This window comes from Megascapheus bottae, chromosome 12, assembly GCF_031878675.1.
Source record: "Megascapheus bottae isolate mThoBot1 chromosome 12, mThoBot2.hap1, whole genome shotgun sequence".
Taxonomy (NCBI): domain Eukaryota; kingdom Metazoa; phylum Chordata; class Mammalia; order Rodentia; family Geomyidae; genus Megascapheus; species Megascapheus bottae.
In genome coordinates, this window is record NC_143520.1 from 725,896 (window position 1) to 748,453 (window position 22,558).

General features: G+C 36.0%; 1 long non-coding RNA gene across 2 annotated transcripts in view; it reads right to left on the bottom strand.

Moving 5' to 3' along the window:
• Positions 1 to 21,626, bottom strand: part of LOC150056086 (uncharacterized) — a 32,873-nt gene extending 11,247 nt beyond the window's left edge. The window contains exons 1-2 of one of the 2 annotated variants that reach the window (XR_016537283.1): positions 21,561 to 21,626; positions 3,025 to 3,157 (exon numbers count right to left, since the gene is read on the bottom strand). This is a non-coding gene — a long non-coding RNA (uncharacterized LOC150056086). The remainder of the gene's footprint in view (positions 1 to 3,024; positions 3,158 to 21,560) is intronic. The other variant, XR_016537284.1, reaches the window with a different exon arrangement.
• Between the last annotated feature and the right edge of the window lie 932 nt (positions 21,627 to 22,558).

A 22,558-nucleotide genomic window follows, 5' to 3' on the forward strand; every position in this document is an offset into this window, starting at 1 on the left:
ATCATCATTAGAGATAAAGGTAATGCTCATTTTGTTTGAGGATTTTATACATAATGTACACAAAAGGGTACTGAGTGTTTAAGACAACTATTGTAGTGATATTATGTAGCGAATGGCAGCCTCCTTCAGAATAATCTTTGAGACTGGAAATTTGTATATTGAAGGCTAAAATTGACCGTGTGTACCAATTATCTTTGTAGATTTTTAATCATCTACCTATCTATCTATCTATCTATCTATCTATCTATCTATCTATCTATCTATGCAGAGGCCACCAATTCTGAAACTCTACAGATTATTTCATTTTATTTCAAATTTTAAAATTATGTTGTGAATTTTATGCTGATGACACAAAGCCTGTAATCCTAGCTACTCTTCAAGATGAGACATGGTGAATCATAATTGGAGCAAGTTTGGGAAGAAAAGCTTACTGAGATTCCCCTCCAAACAATCAGCAAATTACTGGACTGAGAGAGGCATAACTTAACTGGCAGGATTCCACCAATAGGCAATAGCAAGCAATTATGAAGCTAATTTCAAATTTCAGAACCAGAAAAAGGAGAGACAGAGGAAGAGAGACAGAAAGAGACAGGAAACACAGAGAGACAGAGGAAGACATAGAGACAGAGACAAAGAAAAGTTGAGAAGAATTATAGCTTAGGATAAGTTAAGGTAATATTCCTTCGGAAATATCTATTTTTTTCTACAGCCACTATAATCTCAGACTGTACAAAGAGATTTCTTTCTACAAAAACATCCCAAGATCCCAGGATTTATCTTTGCTGGATAAAGTACTAACAGAACTGCACACCACACATTTTCACAAGTGGAAGCTCAACTAGGCATATAATACCCATGTAAGGTCATGCTACATGATAAAACAAATGTAAGAAGTGCCAAAAATATGTAGCAGGTATTAATTAAAATAATTAAGCCATATAACATGATAATAACAAAATATTTTGAAATAGCAAAATTTTTATGTAAAATGTTATTAAGTGCATTAAAATCACATGGAACAAAATTGAAGTTTTTTTCTTACATATTGGGATTAATTCCTTAATAAAGTTGTAATTTCTACGTTTGTCTAAGTCTCCTAAATATCAGTGCTGCTACATTTAATTTTACTAAAGTGCAGAAAGAAAAATCAACTATACCTAATTACCTTAGGAAAAAATGAAGAGGGATTGCTCTCAGGAAGGGCAATTCACAGTTACTAAAGCATTATAAAATAGTTAAATAAGTGTAGTACTGGCTAAACACTAAGCAAATGATGATTGAACAGAATATAAAATCATTAATTTGCAGTTTTTACTTGAAATCTAGTATTTTGGCTTTTAAGCGATATCTTTCCCAAAGCATTACTTCCCAGTTTTCAGAAAAACATTGGGCTTTGTGTGTGTGTGTGTGTGTGTGTGTGTGTGTGTGTGTGTGAGTGAGAGAGAGAGAGAGAGAGAGAGAGAGAGAGAGAGAGAGAGAGAGAGAGAGAATGTGTGTGTTCTATGATCCAGAATATTTGCTTCAGAAGTCTCACGTCTATAATAACTCTACAATGTATTAAACCAGATATTTATTTACAAACACTTCAGATTTTTAAGCCAATCTTGCTCAGGAATAGACAAGAATATTAGCAACATGCTTTTCCATTTGCAGACACTGGAAGATTTTATTAGGAATATTCCCACAATTTCAACCATAAGAATTTTTTTTATCAGTACAATGACTGATCTTTATTTTTATTGGTACTTATGTAAAATAATCTTTAGAGATTAAATTAACTGGAAAAAGCAATGATATTCATTTTCCCTTCTAAAAAAATGAGGTATAATCTATTCTCTCAATTTGTTTGCTTCCCATAACTTTTCAAGACTGATCTCATGGTGTTATCTTAGTTTTCTTTTTTTTTTTAAACAAGGATATTAGTTTTCTTGAAATGCTCTAACAAAATAATACAAATTGACTTGTTCACACAACAGAAATTTATGCCCATTGGGTTACTTCACATCACATCTTCTGAGTCTGCCTTTCAATTTTCCTGTCTTCATGACACTAGTCTAGCTGGATAAGGACCCACCAGAATGATTCTCATATTAATAATTTTTACTTCTGTAAATGCTTGAAACTTTTAAAAATGCAAAAAGCTTTGAAATACTTGAATCAGGACTACAACATATCTTCTAGGGAAACAATCTTCAACTAATAAGATGCAAATGAATTATACAATAAACCAAATGTGTATTAATGCATTGGAAAGAAAGAGTGATTTTATAAAAGTAATCAGTTTCAAGACTGATGATATCTGAAGATCAACTACATGTAACCGTTAACCATAACCTATCTAAATCAGCTATAATAGATTGAAAAATATACTCTATTATTTCTCTTGAGCCTGTAAACATCAGTACAATTTTTAAAAGATTATTAGATCTTCATATGTGGGAAACCAATATGAGTCTTGGGTCTAACAGAGTTATACTCGAAAGGCCTATATTGAGGACAAAGGGTGAGGAGTACTTTCTGCTTCCCTTCGTGCAAGGGTGGAGTGACCTTTTTGCCTATATTCTCACTGGTCATGACAGTGTGCTTTGATAGTATTCCCAGACTTATTTGGTTATCCTCTCCCTCCAGGAGATAGATTTGCTGAGAATAACATGATAGTTGAGACTAGATGATTCTTTATACAAACAATAAGTCTTCTGAGAATTCTTGTTATTATTCAAGTATGGAACTGTAGCTTGATTGCCAACATAAGCAATTGCTTTCTGTTCTCTTGTACTAAGGTATAAAATAGACAAGCTGTTTAATAAAGTTGCCAGATGCAGCAATTGCTCTGGCCCTCCCGAACCCCTCTGTCTCTGTCTTATTTTCCTTTCAGCCTCTCAGCCCTACTCTTCGAGGACCCTTGGCCGGCTAGCTCTGCCATTCTTAGGCAAAAATCTTTTCACAGTTAGAATACAATGATCTAGTAATATCAATGAGTGTTCATTCTGATTCTATAAATAGTGATGATTTAAATAAATTTACCTGCTTGCCTCAAAAATTCATGTATATCCTCCTAGACCATGGCCATTTTATGGCCATTATACACATTACAGTGAAAGCAAAAGACAATCCGCATAGAATCTTTAATAATTCCAGCACACTTTTAGAAATCTGCCTATGGAAGAATTAAAAAAATCTCATTAGCCAAGCATCCTCCTCCATGACAAGGACAGCTCATGAACTGAATGAAATAATTTACAGAACATTTCCTCTTCAGCAATTAAGGCCAGTCTAAACCATCAAGTAAGTTCAACCACTCATCATTTTAATACCAATTAGTTATACTCATGAACATAAAGTTACATTTACCCTTATATTCCTGATGACTTCTGAATGTATGTTGTTATTAATAATCTGTGTATTATGAGCCAAACCAATCATGATCACAGCATATTTATTGAATATCTGTAATGCATCATTCCTATTTGTACAATGACCTGTATCTGTCAAGGTCATATCTGGCAAAGGGATAACATACTCCAGGTGAGCATACATAAGTGAGGACACTATTTTCCAGCCTTTGACAATCTACTGTTAATAAGTCACTAGGATAAGAGATGTCAGCTGGAACTTTAAACTATCCCCCCAAGAGTGAGCAGATGTGGATACTTTAATGAATGAAAGTGATTCTTAAAGATTCTATTGATTGTAGGACATGTTGCAGTAGTATCACTGAGGGAAAAATTGAGAGCCATTACCTTTCTCTTTAAGATCACTGCAAGAACTTGTAAGACTATTTTATGTCATATATCTCTGTACTATATAGTTTTCTAAATGCATTAGTATCTACATAATTTTATTCTTTGATGTTAAGCAAATAGAATAAGAATTATCAGAAAGTACAGAGAAGAAGGAAATTAGTGTACTATGTTATTTCTCTTCTCTTTTGTTGCCCTTATGGTTAATCCCATATTGTTAATGTATCTGACTTTGTTACCTGGTATATTGTATATGTGTTTATTTGTTTATTTGAAATAGGAAAGGGAAGGGGGGAAAGAAGATGGTTGGGAAGGGGTGAAGGGAGAGAAATGGCGCAAAAACATGAGAAGGGGTATCAATATGTGAGAAGTAATGTACCTACTACCTGGTGAATGTAACTGTAACTCCTCTATATATTACACCCATGATAAAACAAAAAAAGGAAGTCAAGAGACAAAAGCAGTTAGAAGTAACTTGCACACACTCAGTTCTATCAAGCCTGTTGATTAAAGGAGTCATATCAAGTAGGCTATCAAGTTTCTTACGCCAAACCATGAGGTTTAACAAGCATGACCAGATATTATCTTGAATTAATCCACTAATATTAACATATACATATATAAATGTATTCTGAATATCCCTTGCCATGGACACTACAATATGTACACTATTTTAATATTAAAAGTTCTCTTCAGTGCAACTTCAGAGTATGCAATATTCATTCTCTTTTAATGTGTATTATCTTTGCTTTACTTCTTAAAGAATTGCTAAACTTGTGGAACACTGATATTTTTTAGGTAAGTGAGAGTTAGAGGGAATAAAATTAAATGACTATTGTTTATTTAAAATTTCAAATTTTTTTCTGTTATGTTCTTTCTCTCCCTCCATCAGCCCCTTTCCCTCTCTCCTTTTTATCCTTTCCGTCTCTCCCTCCCACTTCCCTTCATTCTTTAGTTTCTTTCTATCCCTTTCCTTCTCCATTTTTTTCTTTCTTAATTTTTTTGTCAATCTAGACTTGAACTCATTATTCTCCTTCCTCATTCTTAACATTATTGTCATTGTCATAGGCTAATGCCATCATATCTGGCTTCAAACCCTTAGGAAAAACAAGTGTGTGGAGGCGTGTGTGTGTGTGTGTGTGTGTGTGTGTGTGTGTGTGTGTGTTGTTCCTGAGGAATTGTTTTATGTAATCAAAACCTCTGGAAAACTTTTGAGACATTTCTAACTAAAGGGTAGCAGTAAAAAGGTTTCAGAATATGCCTTTGATGCTAAATTGTTTCATATTTTGTGCTCTTGAATTTTATTTTCTCTTAATCTAATACATCTGGCTCCATGATTATGTAACTGACATTTTGTCTTTTATATTTTTATATAATTCTCAGCGCATGATGAATAGAGACAAGTTTTTCAGTTTACTCAATTTAACCTAAATTCTACCTCAAAAAAGTGTCTTTCCATGGCTATAGTCACAGTGATTACAGAGGCTAAGAAGGATTGGTTGAGTCTATGAGTTTGAGCAACAAAGAAAAACCTTGTCTATACAAAACAAAAGAATCAAACCACCACAACCACTATTGCCACCAATAATAACAAAAACTAGAAGGCCTTGGGTTACACATGACCTCATAATTAATCATTAATCAAAATCTATATTCAATAAATGAATCTTTAGATAATTCACAAGAGTATGAAAATGTGGAAACCATTGTTCTACAGAAGTTCTTTTCAAGGACCTTCGTAATTTTTTTAGACAATATTCTTTCCCTTTTCCTTTAATATTGTATTTGTTAGCATTTTGAAAAGAAAATGATTGTCTCTTCAGTATTAAAAATATATAAAAACGTATGACTCTATAGACATAATGTTTTATTACATAGATTAATATGTATTTATGACATACAAACATTCAGCCTAATTTTAACTCTGTTCTGAAATCTAAGTGCCAGTGATTGTATATAGAGATTTGCTTCTTGAATACTTGTTAAACACATCATTTGAAACATGATATAAAAATCAATGTTAGTAAATTGTTTTAAAAAAAGTAATTTCAATAACATAGTCCTTCTCTACCCTGTGTATTCACATATAAGTTTCTTTAATTGCTGCTCATATGACAATCACAGTATCTGTCTCCACATAACCAAGTCTTGAATTTCTGTCAAGGTACTTTGTACCTACTTTGATCTTCGAAAGGACTAGGCAAAGATTTATATGTTTGCAGATATAACCAACTGATGATTTTGTTTGTTTTTTGTTTGTTTTAGTGATAAACTCATTTGAACTCTCTACAACACACCTTTGGTATTCATATGTGCTGTTTATGATCTGTAGTGTTTGACCAGGACACTTTTTATTTTTTTAGGACACTTTTATATGTTGATTTAACTCTCTGTCACCACTCATGTCCTTATCCCTCTGCCTTCCATAACATCACTGTTTGTGCACTAATGCTTCTCAACATAGTGCTGGAATTCTGAATCAAATAAATAAGTCAAAAGTAATATAAAGAAAAATAGAAATATAAAGGATTCAAATTGTCAAGAGAGAAATCAAAATGTCCCTTCTCACAGATAAGTACCTGTGCCTAAAATACCCTTAACATTAATTTACTTCATGATGTATAATAGGTTGCAAAACCAATATTCAAACACAGAGGCTTTTAAGAACATCAACAATTAACCAATTAAGAAATCAGAAAAAAAGTTCGCATTCACAAAAATGTAAGTATACAGTAGAACCAATCAACCAAAGAACCAAAAAATCCTTTTCCTACAAACTGCAATAAGTCACAGGAAAAAGAAATCAAAGAAAGCACCAGATATAGAAAGACCTGTCCTGCTCTAGGCCAACAAAATCAATATTGCAAAAAGAACCACACTACAAGAAACAATCTATATATCAAATGCACACTTCATCAAAATTCCAATGACATTCTTTTTTTTTTGCCAGTACTGGGTGTGGGCCCCCTTGGGCTTTGTCAAGGTTACAGCTCTACTGCTTGAGCCACAGCACCACTTCTGGCTTTTTTTTTCTATGTATGTGTTACTGAGGAGTCGATTCCAGGTCTTCCTGCATGCTAGACAAGCACTCTACCACTAGGCCAAACTCCCAGCCCCGACAATGATACTCTTAAAGAAATAGAAAAATCAACTCTTGATTTTATACAGAAACATAATAGGACCTCAGATAGCCAAAACAGAAAAAACAATGCTAGAAATATAAAATACCTCTACTGAAAGTATAGTATTGAGCCATACTAAGAAAAACAGCAAGGTACTCTTGTAAAACTGATATCAAGCTGGGTGATGGTGGCTCATGCTTTAAATACTAGATACTCAGAAGGCTGCAATCCAACAATCTTTTAGAAGCCTGCCATGGTATAAATGCCTTTGAGATGCTTACTTCCAGTTATCTAGAAAAATGCAAAAAAAACAAAAGGGTGACTCTAGTGGTGGAATGACAGTCTTGAGTGAAAAAAAAGAAAATAAGAGAGCAATTGAGGCCCTGAGACTTCAAGCGCCAGAACTGGCACACATAAAAACAACAACAATAACAAACAAGACAACTAGACAAATGAGGTAAAATAAAAAACAAACAAACAGAAATTAGCACAAACAATGGCAATGAACTGATTTTTGACAAAGGCAACAAAAACATATTGGTGAAAGACAGCCTCTCCAAATGATGTGAGAAAACCAGGATATCAATAATGAGAAGACTGAAAAGAGATATTCATAGTATATCCCATATTAGTATCCATGAACAACCTTTGTATGAGACCTAAAACTTTGAATCTACTACAGAGAAACACTAAAAGATATAGGCATACACAATTAACTTCTTAAATAGGAATCAAATAGCTCTGTAACCAAGAGTAAAAATCGACAGTTGGAATTGCATCAAATCAAAGAATATCTCCACATAAAGGAAAGTGTCAGTGAAATCACCCTACAGAATAAAACATTTTTTCCATTTCCACCTCTAACAACAAAAGTACAGCCACAATATACAGGGATCTCAAAACACTGAACTCCTCAAACAATCTAATAAAGAAACAGGCAAATAAGCTAAACAGATAATTCTCAAAGGAAGAATTAAAAATTGCATAAGAGAATATGTGAAGCAACATAAAAATATTCAATAGTTAATTTTAATTGCAGTTTTTTCTCACACTAGTGGTCTCTAATATCTTAGAAAAGGTTCTGCAAATATCAAGTATAGGACTACATTTTTTCAATTACGTTTGAACATTGGAAAGAATTAAATAAATGTGATAACTGATAAGACCGGTATTTAGAAATCATTTTAAGTTTAATACATTTAAGAGTTTTCTCAAAACTTATTGAAGTTTATAGTAGGACAACTGGGAAGAATTTAATTTCATTTTCTGCTTTTTTATTATCTAAGAGAGTCATAGTATGATCCTCCATTCCTGACAGTGTGAGCTTGATGACACTATTTCTCAACATATTACCATGTGAAGTGAACATATTTGAAAATGAGGTCCTGATATAAGAGATTAGAGAATTTATTTATATGCTATAAAAGCTGAAGTTTTACATGCATAGGATATATTAGTAGCACATTTTGTAACATGCCCAGTTTTCTTTACAGAAGTTGATGTATTTAATTTTTTTCATATATTTTTATTGTAATTAATAGAAGGGTTACATTATATTTGCCAGATAGATGGTGCATTAATTCCCATACATTGATACCCTTTCACATGTCTTGGTCCCCATTTCCCTCCCCCCCACCCTTACCCCTCATCTTGTTATCCCCTCTTCCCTATCCAATTTCAAATAACCAAATACAAATATATCTGATATATCAGGTAACAAAGTGGGATACTGTAACAATATGAGATAACCAAGGGACAGAAAAAGAGATGAGAGATAACATAGTACCTTAAGAACAACAATCATTCATTATATGGCTTATGTTTCTATATCCTAGAGATCCTTTCATTTAGCGTCATACTATATGGCATTTTGTATCAAGGTTTGCTCTATTGCAAATCTCTGCTAGGAGACCCCAAGATTTCTACTGATTATGACAAATGAGGGACACCATTGAGCCTAAGTTCCTTTGAGACTGGCTTACTTCACTTAATATGATCTTTTCTAAGTCTTCCCATTTCCTAACAAATGGGGCAATGTCATTCTTTATGACAGCAGCATAGAATTCCATTGTGTATAGATACCACATTCAATTCATTTCCAATCTACTTAATCCTCTTCTTAATAGGTGCCTCTAGGATTCTCTAAGTTGGTAATATTGGAGAATATTCTCACATAAAAACAAAAGTACTTACAGAAAACTACTGAATGTTTTTTCCTGCACATGCTAATGTTTTCAACAAACAAATTGTGCATCAAGCATAATTTATTTTCTTCTTACTGTCTATCTTAACAATATTTATGATACTCTTATAGAAAGCTCTCCTCATATACATTTTTCTCTACTGTATCTCTCTCACACATATATGACCAAAATCCTTAGGAAATTTAATTTATATTTATATTTATGAATTTTATTTATTACTGAAATGTATGTTTCACTTTCATTACTTTTGCTATGAACCTTAATTAATTTCCATAGTTTTATATGTTTTCTGAGAAGTTTTTTTTGGTCTGTGGTGGGGCATTAGCTCTGGCCCTGGATATTGTCCCTGAGCTTTTCAGCTCAAGGGTATGGTTTTACCACTTGAACCACAACAAAACACCACTTCCTGCTCTCTGCTGGTTATTTGGAGATAAGAATCTCAAGGATTTTCATGCCTTGACTGGCTTTGAACTGCAATCTCAGCCTCCTGTGAAGCTATGATTACAGGCATGGACCACCCAAGTAAGGAACTCCAGGAATTTTACAGAAGTAATATTCTAAAATTTCTTTAAAGGATCTCTTTGGAAATTTATTTTTGTTCATAAATAGGAAAGCATTCCACAATTATAAAAATGGCTAAACCCAAGAACTGTGACAATGTCAAGTGGAGATACAGATGTGTTAAGAATGTAAAATGGTACATTCACTCGGCAAAAAATTGATTATTTCTTACAAACTTTGTTTATAAAGTTTAATTTTTTTCTACCACTTGGACCAACAACGTCATTTTTAAGTATTTATCTTTATTTGCAAATGGAAACTTACATCTATGTGAATACTTATACCAAAGGATTAATTTTATAAATAACAATTGGAAATTGAATATGACCTACATTGCACTGGATAGAGAAAATGAATACTACCAACTAGTAAGCAGATGGAAATATCACAAAAAATGTGTGAAATGAAAGGAACTAGACAAGAAAGATTGTTTCCTCTGGGAAGACATTAGCATACAATTCCAGTAAAGGTGAAACACTAAGGACAGAGAGACTTGTCATTGCTCATGAGTCAAAATGGAGAGTGGAGGAGCTCTCCAAGGTGCCACAATTCAGAAAAATCTATACTTCAATTGAAGGTGGCTCTATAACTGTATGCAAGTTTGTACTGAGTTCTAGGTATTGCTTATTGGAAACATACCATGGTTGTCAGCCAATATTTTGGTAGCTTTAATTATGTGAAATGTCCCCAGAATTTTAACCATCTTTTTTACATCTTGGTGTAAGTGTTAATGTTGATTATTTTACTAAGTTATCAATAGGACTGATTGACATATAAAATATCTTATTCACAGCCTGAAATAGGATACCTTTTCCAGGTTCCCATTATTCATTGTTTTACATGTTTACCAAAATAAAGTTTGCTTATATATGGATGGGGGAAACTTGCAATCTCTGGGAAAGCTGAACTGGACTCTCTTCTATCCAGTGAAGGTTGGAAAACATTACCTAAAACATGGATTTTAGAGTATTTTATGATGCGCTTTTTTTTTGCCAGACCTGGTCTTGAGCTCAGGGCCTGAGCATTGTCCTTCGACTTTGTCAAGGCTAGAGCTCCCCCATTTCAAGGTTTTTTCTATGTATGTGGTACTGAGGAATCAAACCCGGGTCTTCATGCATGATAGGCATGCACTCTACCACTAGGCCAAACTCCCGGCCCTTTATGATGCTTTTTTAATTTCAATGAAAGATATTATTTCAAAATTAAATCATTAATTTTCAGTAATAATCATATAAAATAATTTATGTTCCAGTTACATAGGAAAATTCTTCTTTTAAAATGTTATATAACGTGGTCTGGATCTCTGAAGTTCTCATTTTACAGCTTTGCACTAAAAAAAAGTTTTTCTTTTTAACTTCTAATTTATTAAAGCAGACTCCCATTACATAAGGATATTTCCCTACTTGTGGAAGATGTCATGTAGCTGGAGCTGTTTAATGAATATAAGAAATTAAACAGAAGGAACAGAAGATGGCGCCGAGACAATAGGGATGCTGCCTAGCTCTCTCTCACAAAAAGAGAACCAGGGAGTCCCACGAGCCAATTATCTTAAGAAATCCACAACAACAAACTCAAGAAGCAACAGAGAAGGACTCGAACCGGAAAAGAAATCCAGATAAAGCTCACATCCAACTTTCTAAAAGAATTCGTAACGTGAAGACCCCTCCCTCACCTTTCTCCACTGGCTCCAAGCCGCGAAAGCCCCGGAAAGCCGCGGAAAGCGGCAGCGGGCGGAGGGCGCCCGGCCGGGCAGCCCGGCTGCTGCAGAAACCAGTGCCAGCGAGCAGCAGAAACATCAGAACCCAGACACAGAACCAGAACAGCAAGCAGCTGAACCCAGACGCGGAACACAGGGAGTCGCGGAGACCTGAGGGGAGTGAAAGACTCCCCACCACCGTAGAACACCGCAGACGGAATGCAGAGGCATGAGTAATACAGCATGTCCCCAAACACATAGGGAAAGCAGAGCTCGTGCCAAGCAATAGAACTTAACTCAGACCCTAACACCCCGCCCGAGAAAGACTGGCGGGAGCAGGGGGGGCAATGAATTTAGAATCCTGTCCCTTCCCTCAACAGCCCCCTCCCTCAGGCCATTGACTGGAGATTGACAGGCGGGCTACATAAGACCCAGCACCCCACCAAGGGAGGCAGAGCTGTCCCAACTCCCACCTGCCCAACGGGCTCAACCCCCAGCCCTCTGACTGGAGACTGACAAGCGGGAGAAGCCTAAGACTCAGCACCCCACCAGGGGAGGAGGAACTGTCCCAACTCCTTCCTACCCAACGGGCTCAACTACCAGCCTGCTGACTGGAGACTGACAAGCGGGAGGACCCTAAGATTCAGCCCGCCACCAGGGGAGGCCGAGCTGTCACAGCTCCCACCCACCCACCAGGCTCCTCTCCCAGGCCACTGGATCTGGAGAGTGGAGGGCGATGGGACCCTGCCTTACAACAGCGGGTAGGGTGTGCTGGAAAATAGGAGCCAGTATCTGTCCTCCCTCAATTATTGAGCGGGGCATCCTCCAGCTGGGAATCCTGAGCAAGACAGCACCGAGGGGCCCCCCCACAGTCACAGACTCTCTGACAAAGCAGTGGAAACACAGCAGGGTTCTGAAGGGATGACCAGCAGACAAGCTCGCCTTCTGAGAATCAAAAAGGCGAGCCTCCGCCTTAGAGCCCACGTCCTCAGCTGGGCCATGCCCCTGGGAACAGAGGGGTCTCCTGCTGGTCCTGCAGACCCTTGGCTGGGGGCCGCCCCTGGAAGCAGCACAGGAAAACGTCTGCCCAGCGCTCTCAGACTGAAGCTCGCAGATCCATCCCATGGTCCACTGTGAGGCCACTGGCTGGGCTAAGAGCTAGTCGTGCAGCAACACATAAGGATTTTTCTAATACTTGCCAAACTTTGTACTCAAATACGCTACCTACTTACCAACTTAGGTCAGATATCCTTACACTACATATTTTCTTCAATACTACAATATTCTTACACTCCTACGTTAATCCTCTTGTACTTCCCCTGACCTCTCTCATTCTATTTTTCTATCTCTGGACTTCTGTTTGTCTTCCAACCCTTATACTGCATGGATCTACACTTGATGGCTGTTGAGCAATACTGTATGTCTAGGTGTTTAATTATTCTTTAAGCTCAGAGGGCCTTAAAGACAATAGAGATTGGATTGAGAGGCTTATTGTTTTGGGTATAAATAGCTTATCAGTGGTTGCATTAGACTGGTCTGTGAGTGCACAAAAAGAAAGAGGGATAACACCAATGAAAACTTGTGAACTTCTAGTATCTGCCAGCTACAGAGGTCTAGGTTGGTTATATCTGAAAAACTCTAATCGTGTTTAGTATTAATCTTGCTCCCATTTTCAAATGGGCAGAACAAGAAACTCAAGAAAAATGTCAAATCAAGAAACAACATCACCCACCCAAAGTAAAGAGACAATGGAACAGTCACTAGCAAACCTAGAGGAGAGTCTTCCAAGTGCTACACAAATGCAATTGATAAACATCATTAATGAAAAATGTGAAAATATAAAGAAAGAGAAAATGGAGGAAGCCATAGCTAAACAAGAGGAAACCATTAACAAGGTGATAAGTGAAAAAGAAGAAGCCATAAAGGAGGCCATAATAAAGGTTTTTCAAAGAAAGGTGGATGAATTCATAGAATCAAAAAATAAAAAAGTGACCAAACTCCAGCAAATGTCCAAAGAAAATAAAGCTACTGAGCTAACCACTCAAATGGAAATCAAGGAGCTAAAAAAATCCATACATGATCTAAAAGAAGAGATGCAAGGCATCAAAAATGAGCAATTAGAAGCAAGGGAGATGAAAAATAAAGTAGATAGCTTTGATAGCAGGATAGACAATGCAGAGGAGAGAATTTCCGGGGCTGAAGATAATTTAGTTATTATAGAAAAAGAACAGAAAATGAGTCGATCCAAATCTAGGAAATATGAGAGAGCATTTCAGGAGGTCCAAGATACAATTAGGAAGCCTAATTTAAGGCTAATTGGTATTGAGGAGGGTCTGGAGAAAGAGGTCAATGGTATTGGAAAAATACTTCAGGGAATCATTTCAGAGAATTTCCCAAATATCCAGAAGGGCAGGCCCATCCAGATACAAGAAGATTTTAGAACCCCAAACAGACCTGACCAGAAAAGAACATCCCACCGCTACATCGTAATCTGAACTGGATCAATAGAGACCAAAGAAAACATAGTAAAGGCAGCCAGGGAAAAGGGATCACTAACCTATAAAGGCAAACCAATCAGAATAACCCCAGATTTCTCAGCAGAGACCATGCAAGCAAGAAGTGACTGGAAGCATATATGTCATGCCCTTAAGTCAAATAACTACCACCCAAGAATACTGTACCAGCTAAGCTCTCATTCATAACTGAGGGAACAATAAAAACATTCTATTCCAGGGAAAAGCAGCAACACTATGTCGCAACAAAACCAACACTACAGAAAATTCTCAAAGATGTTCTATACATAGAAAACCAAAATAAATGCAATATAGGGAAAGAAATGGCACCTAAACAGCATACCATCTAAGGACTAAAAGATCTGTCAAGACACAGGCCCTAATAAAAGCTTTTAAAAATGGTAGGAACTAATAAATATCTCTCAATCTTAACTCTCAATATCAATGGACTTAATTCTCCAATTAAACGGCATAGGCTATCTAGTTGGATCAAAAAGCAAGAGCCATCGTTCTGCTGTCTTCAAGAGACACATTTTACCAAAAAAAAATCATCTTTTGAAAGTGAAAGGTTGGAATAAACTCTATCAAGCTAACGGCCCCCATAAACAGGCTGGAGTTGCCATCCTCATATCAGATAAAATAGACTTCAAATTAAAATTAGTAAGAAAAAACAAAGAAGGTTACTACATACTACTAAAGGGATCTTTCCTCCAGGAAGACATAACGATCCTAAATATTTACACACCCAATCCCAAAGCTTCGAACTTCATCAAGCAACCTTTACTTACACTGAAACCATACATAGATCGAAATACAGTGATTGTCGGTGACTTTAACACACCACTCTCACCTATGCACAGATCAACAAGGCAAAAACTCAACAGAGAAACCTTAGAACTGAACAACTATATAGACCAACTAGATCTAACAGACATTTGCAGAATATTCCACCCAGCAACAACACAATATACGTTTTTCTCAGCAGCACATGGAACATTTTCCAAAATAGACCACATCTTAGGCCATAAAACAAACCTGGACAGATTCAGAAACACTGAAATTATTCCCTCTCAGACCACAAAGGCATCAACCTGGAACTGAACACACATCTCCACCAACAAAAACCCTGTAACTCATGGAGACTGAACAACACATTGTTGAATCACCAATGGGTCATCGAAGAGATCAGAACAGAAATCCAACAGTTTATGAAATTTAACAGTAAGGAGCACACAAAATACCAGCTCCTTTGGGACACAGCAAAGGCAGTACTCAGAGGAAAATTTATAGTGCTGAGTGCCTGCAACAACAAGTTGGAAAAATTGCAAACCAACAAGTTAATGTCTCACCTTAAGCTCCTGGAAAAAGAGCAACAAACCAACCCTAATCCCAGTAGAAGAAAGCAAATTATTAAAATCAAAGCAGAATTAAATGATTTGGAATCTAAAAAAACTATAGAAAGAATCAACAAAACAAGGCGTTGGTTCTTTGAAAGAATTAACAAAATTGACAAACCATTTGCAAATCTTACCAAGAAAAGAAGAGAGTGTATCAAAATAAACATAATCGCAGACGAAAATTGTAATATCACAAAAGAAATTACCAAGATCCAGAATATCATGAGGGAATACTTCTCAAACCTTTATGCCAACAAATTTGAGAATCTAGATGAAATAGATGAATTCCTAGCCAATGTTAACATACCCACACTGAACCAAGAAGAACTAAGCCAACTCAACAGGCCTATTTCAAGCTCTGAAATAGAAATGGCAATTAGAGAACTTCCACCTAAAAAAAGCCCAGGGCCAGATGGATTCACAGCTGAATTCATTAAGGTCTTCACAGCAGAGCTCACACCAATACTCCTCAAGCTCTTCAATGAAATTGAAAATGAAGGTTCTTTACCATACTCATTCTATGAACCCTCATCCCCAAACCAAACACAGATTCATCAAAGAAAGAGGACTATAGACCTATTTCTTTGATGAACATAGATGCAAAACATCTCAACAAAATACTGGCCAACCGTCTACAACAACTCATCAAAAAAAATTATACACTATGGTCAAACTGGATTCATCAAAGAGAGGCAAAGCTGGTTCAACATATGCAAAACAATTAATATAATTCAACACATCAACAGGAGCAAGGCAAAAATCACATGATTGTCTCAATAGACGTGGAAAAGGCATTTGACAAGATCCAATACCCCTTTATGTTAAAAGCTCTGGAGAAACGAGGAATCCATGGAACATTCCTCAATGTAATAAAGGCTGTGTATGAGAAACCTACTGCTAGTATTACACTTAATGGTGAAAATCTAAAGCCATTCCCTCTAAAATCAGGAATGAGACAAGGATGCCCACTCTCTCCACTCCTCTTTAACATAGTACTAGAATTCCTAGCCAGTGCAATAAGGCAAGAAGCAAGCATAAAGCGGATCCAAGTAGGGAAAGAGGAAGTAAAACCATCCCTCTTTGCAGATGACATGATTCTGTATTTAAAGGATCCTAGAGACTCTACTCCCAAGCTCCTTGAGCTGATTCAAAACTTTGGAAGAGTAGCAGGCTATAAAATTAAGCCTCAAAAATCAACTGCCTTCCTTTATGCCAACAGTGAGAGGAATGAGGCAATAATCAGGAAAGAAACTCCTTTCACAATAGTCTCAAAGAAAATAAAGTATCTAAAGTCTGATGAAAACTTTAAAACCCTAAAAAAGGAAATTAAAGCAGAACTAAGGAAATGGAAAAACCTCCTATGCTCCTGGATTGGAAGAATCAATATTGTGAAAATGACGATCTTGCCAAGGGCTATGTACAAATTCAACGCAATATCCATCAATATCCCAATGGCATTCTTTAAAGAAATAGAAGAGGCAATTCAAAATTTCATATGGAATAATAAAAGACCCCGTATAGCAAAAACACTTCTTAGCAGAAAGAACAGCGCAGGAGGAATTTCAATTCCAAACTTTAGACTCTATTACAGGGCTATAATTCTCAAAACAGCTTGGTACTGGCACAAGAACAGGCCTGAAGACCAATGGAATAGAACTGAGGACCCAGATATTAAACCACAGACCTATGGCCACCTAATCTTTGACAAGGGAGCCAAAAAAATAGAATGGAAGAAAGACAGCCTTTTCAACAAGTTGTGCTGGCAGAACTGGCTAAGCACCTGCAGAAAACTAAAGTTGGATCCTTCTTTGTCACCCTGCACTAGAATTAACTCCAAATGGAACAAAGACCTGGAGGTAAAAGCTGACACACTGAAAACTTTACAAGAAGGAATAGGAGATACACTATGTCTCCTTGGCACAGGTCTAAACTTGCTTAATAAGGACCAAGAATCACAACAAATCAGAGAAAGGCTGGATAAGTGGGACTGCATTAAACTGCAGAGCTTTTGTATGGCAAAGGACATAGCTAGTAAATTAATTAGGAAGCCTACAGAGTGGGAGATCTTCACCAACCAAACAACAGACAAAGGCCTCATATCTAAAATATGTCAACAACTCAAAAAATTGAATCACTCCAAAACTAATCTCCAAAGTAACAACCATCCCATTAAAAACTGGGCCAAAGACTTAAAGAGAGTCTTCTCTGAACAAGAAACAAAAATGGCCTATCGACACATGAAGAAATGCTCAACATCTCTGGTCATAAAAGAAATGCAAATCAAAACAACTCTAAGATTCTACCTCACTCCAGTTACAATGGCCAGGATCAAGAAAACTAATAACAACAGATGCTGGAGGGGATGTGGCCAGGAGGGATCACTACTACACTGTTGGTAGGAGTGCAAACTCATTCAACCACTATGGAAAGCAGTATGGCAGTGCCTCAAAAGACTAAACATAGAGCTCCCCTATGAACCAGCAATTCCACTACTTGGCATTTACCCAACCACCCAGAATCTAGGGCATACTAAATCCACTAGCACAACAATGTTCATTGCAGCATTATTCACCATAGCAAAGATATGGAACCAACCTAGATGTCCCTCAGTTGATGAGTGGATCAAGAAGATGTGGTATTTGTACACAATGGAATTCTATGCTGCTGTCAGAAAGAATGACATCGACCCATTTGTTAGGAAATGGAAAGACTTAGAAAAAATCATATTAAGTGAAGTAAGCCAGACTCAAAGGAACTTAGGCTCAATGGTGTCCCTCATTTGTCATAATCAGTAGAAACCTTGGGCTCTACTAGCAGAGATCTGCAATAGAGCAAAACCTTGATACATAAGGCCATATAGTATGAAGCTAATTGAAAGGACCACCAGGATATTGAAACAAAAGCCATATAATGGATGATTGTTGTCCTTAATGTACTATGTTATCCCTCATCTCCTTTGCTGTCCCTTGGGTATCTCATATTGTTACAGTATCTCACTTTGTTATCTGATATATTGAATTTATTTGTATTTGGTTATCTGAAACTTGATAGGGAAGGGAGGAAAACCAATACGGGGAGTGGGTGGTGGGTGGGCGGAGGGTAATGGTTACCAAGGCATGTGAAGGGGTATCAATGTATGTGAATTAATGCACCTTCTATCTGGCAAATATCATGTAACCCTTTTATTAATTACAATAAAAATATATATAAAAAATTAAAAAAATTTTTAAAAAAGAAATTAAACAAAGTACTAGTTAAAATGGGAGATTATACCAAGAAAACTGTTTTGATATTGAAACTATAAAAATACAAAAACTATAAAAATACAGGTCAAAGTTAGGATTATAAATATGAAATATCATAGATTTTATAATGATAATATTTTTGGACATGATATTTTAAGTCATCTTTTCAGCTTTCATGTTTCTATACTAGATTAATGTTCAGGGTCTTTAGGTTACTAGGTATGCATTCTACATGAAAGTTATACTCCTAGTTTTGGGACGTTTTAATTTATTTGTCAAATAAGTACTTGGCTTTATGCTCTGAGAAAGCTTTTTAGTCTCTAAACCTTCTTTCCCTACCTTCCATTTAATGGGTACATGTTACTATGACTGACTGACTGACTGACATGACATCTCAGTAAGTTTTTGGTTAGGTTTTTCTTGAACTATTATCTTTTATTCTCTTTCTCTAGTACCCACTGTGCCTAATCCCATGAACCTTTTTATTTTCTTCAGTATTTTTTTTTGTAGTGAGGATGGAAGGAAGGTTAAGTATTTGCACTTGCTACCTAAGTACTTATAACATTTGAGCTACGTTTCTGGTCCAGCTTTTCAGAAATATTTACGCACTTTTCTAGATTTCATATACTTAGCTAGGAAAATTTAAAATTGCCTTGACAGCTGTCAAGTAACTTCTCAAATTGAAACTAATACATCTATTTGTATATTGAGTACTTTAAAAGTAGCTTTATTTCATGTGCAGAACATACAAAATGGCTTTGCTTTAAGTCCACAGATGCCCAGGGAACATTTTAACCGTTTAAGTAATTTGAGATCTAACCTTCAAAGTTTGATTTATAGACTCAGGAGAATATAGAGGAAAGACTGAGCAAATAATCCAGTATAAACCAAAGGAATTTTGAGTTTTTCTTCAAAATTTATTTGTTCTGTATAAGCATTGATATTCAACCTACAGTATATCCACGTTAGGAATAATGCTGTTCTAAAATTTTGTGTGCACTGTGATCAGTCTGTGTGTATATATGTGTGTTAGAGGTATATATGCATGTGTGAGAGATTTAATTATCAGCTGAAAAGTTTAAGTTAATATTTTAAAACATACCATAACTTTTTGTTACAGTAAGTGATTTTAGTGAGTATATTAATAAATATATTAAAGTGTTAAGTAGAATTATGTATGATTGATACTAAAATATATTGGCTTTCTTTATCTATTTCTTTTTTTTCTTTTAATTTTTTTATTGTAATGTATAGAGGGGTCACAGTTAAAATCACCAGAAGGAGGATACATCACTTCTCACATGATTTTGTCCTTACTTCCCTCCCCCCAACCCTCCCAATCAATTTGTTTTCCCCTTCACTTTCCTATTTCAAATAAAAAAATAAACATATATACAATATACCAGTTAACAAAGTCAGATATTGTAACAATATGAGACCAACCAAAGGGCAACAAAAGAAGAGAAATAACAGAGTACATTAAGAACAACAATCATCTAACACAAAGGTCTTGTTTCCACATCCTGAAGATTCTTTTATTTAGCCTCATCCTACGTGGCCTTATGTATCTAGGTTTTGAGCTATTGTAGCCCTCTACTAGGAGAGTACTAGATGTGTACTCATTATTACAAATGAGGGAAACCATTGAGCCTATATTCCTTTGGGTCTGGTTTATTTCACTTAATGTGACATTTTCCAAGTCTTTTTGTTTCCTTACAAATGGGGCAATGTCATTCTTTCTGATGGCAGCACAGAATTCCAATGTGTAGAAATATCACATTTTCGTGATCAAATCATCTACTGAGGAGCATCTGGGTTGCTTTCATATCTTAGCTATGGTAAATAGTGCTGCAATGAACATTATTGTGTAAGTGGCTTTAGTATGTCCTTGTTTCTGGACGATTGGGTAAATGCCAAGGAATGGAATTGCTGGGTCATAGGGGAGCTCTATGTTTAGTTTTTTGAGGAACTGCCATACTGCTTTCCATGGTGGTTGAACCAGTTTGCACTCCCACCAACAGTGTAGTAGTGATCCCTCCTGGCCACTTCCACACCAGCATCCGTTGTTATTAAATTTCTTTATCATGGCCGTTCTAACTGGAGTGAGGTCAAATCTCAAACTCATTTTGATTTGCATTTCTTTTTTTATTGTGATTAATAGAAGGGTTACATTATATTTACCAGATAGAAAGTGCATTACTTCACAAACATTGATACCCTTTCTCATGACATGGTCCCCATTTCCTTCCCCTCTCCCCCCCACCTATCTTGATTTCCCCCCTTCCCTATCTGATTTCAGATAACCAATTAAGCATATATAAAATATATCAGATAACAAGGTGAAATATTGTAACAATATGAGATAATCAAGGGACAGCAAAAGAGATGAGAGATAACATAGTACATTAAGGACAACAATCACTCATTATATGGCTTTTGTTTCCTTATCCTGGAGGTCCTTACATTTAGTGTCATACTATCAAGGAAAAATGACCAGGTTTTTCTTCCTATATCAAAACTAGGAATTTTTATTTTTATTTATTTTTTTTTGCCAGTCCTGGGCTTGAGCTCAGGGTCTGAGCACTGTCCTTGGACTTTCTCAAGGATAGAGTTCTACCACTTGAACCTAAGCACCACTTCCGAATTTTTTCTGTGTATGTGGTACTAAGAAATTGAATCTAATAGACTACATTTTTATTCATTTTTCCTCTTTTCCAGTGCTGTTTGCTCCCTTCCCCATGAAAAGTGTCCATGTCTCTAATTTGTTTTGATAAACAGTACTTTAGATGTTCAGAAGTGTTACTACATCTTTGGGTTTCTCCCCCTAGTGTACTTTCTCTTTAATTAATTTCCTTGTGGGTAAATGCCTGTAGCACTGTATGGATTATCATGTGCAGTTGTATTTTAGCTTCTGCAGTGAGAGATAATATACCCCACAGGTCAGTCTGGTCTTGGCTTACCTCACTTAATATGGTTATTCTAGGTCCATCCATTTCCCTACAAATGACATAGTATTATTCTTTCTAATGTATGAGTGCAAAATTAAAGTGGGTATATGTATCACATTTTTTAATCAACTTACCTATTCTAGGTCATCTGGGATGTTTCCATTACTTGTAAATCAAGTTATTTATTCCCAATTGATTCTATTGTGAGTAAAATAAAAAAGGATTGAGAATAAGTTGTCATTATTATTTTAATTAACTTTTCAGTCTTACAAATACTTCAAAGGATTTTGAAGTGCAATTAAATTTTTTGAACCACTGTTTCAGTAATGGGCCACCATTTAAAGTTTTCTGCAGAGACTAATACAATTTAGAAGATACTATTGTTAATTGTGTCTGCTTTTTTGGATGGTAAGTTGCAGAGAATATGTATAACAACATTATTAAGAAATTCCAGTTTAGAATATAAAGAATGATGATCCAATTAACAGATATTTTACCATCAGAGTTAGTACTGTGAAAATGGAAAAGTTTGGTAAAAAGTGGTTAGGAATTAGGACTGTGAGTTTACGAAGTCATAACTAGAACTAATTATGTAACATATGTTTTGTTGTGGAAATGGTTCATTTGGGTTCACAAGCAGCACATCCTTTTTTTCTTTATATATATATATATATTTATTGGAATTAATAAAAGGATTACATCATATTCACTTGATAGAGGGTGCACTACTTCGCATACATTGATACCTGTTCTCATGTCTTGGTCCCCTTTTTCTTGCCCCCAACCCCATTCCCTATCCGACTTTCTCTGGCCATAAAAGAAATGCAAATCCAAATAACTCTAAGATTCCACCTCATAACAGTTAGAATTGCCAGGATCAAGAAATCTAATAACAACAGATGATGGAGGGGATGTGGCCAGGAGGGATCACTACTACACTGTTGGTGGGAGTGCAAACTCGTTCAACCACTATAGAAAGCAGTATGGCAGTTACAAGCAGCACATTCTTTGGTTTCATGCTTGGCATGCTATTGTGAGGAAATGGATTATTACTGTATTGAATGCTGATAAATACTCTAATATTTACTCTGTTCTAGACAGAGTTGTTTGGATTACTGGTAGCTTTAAACAG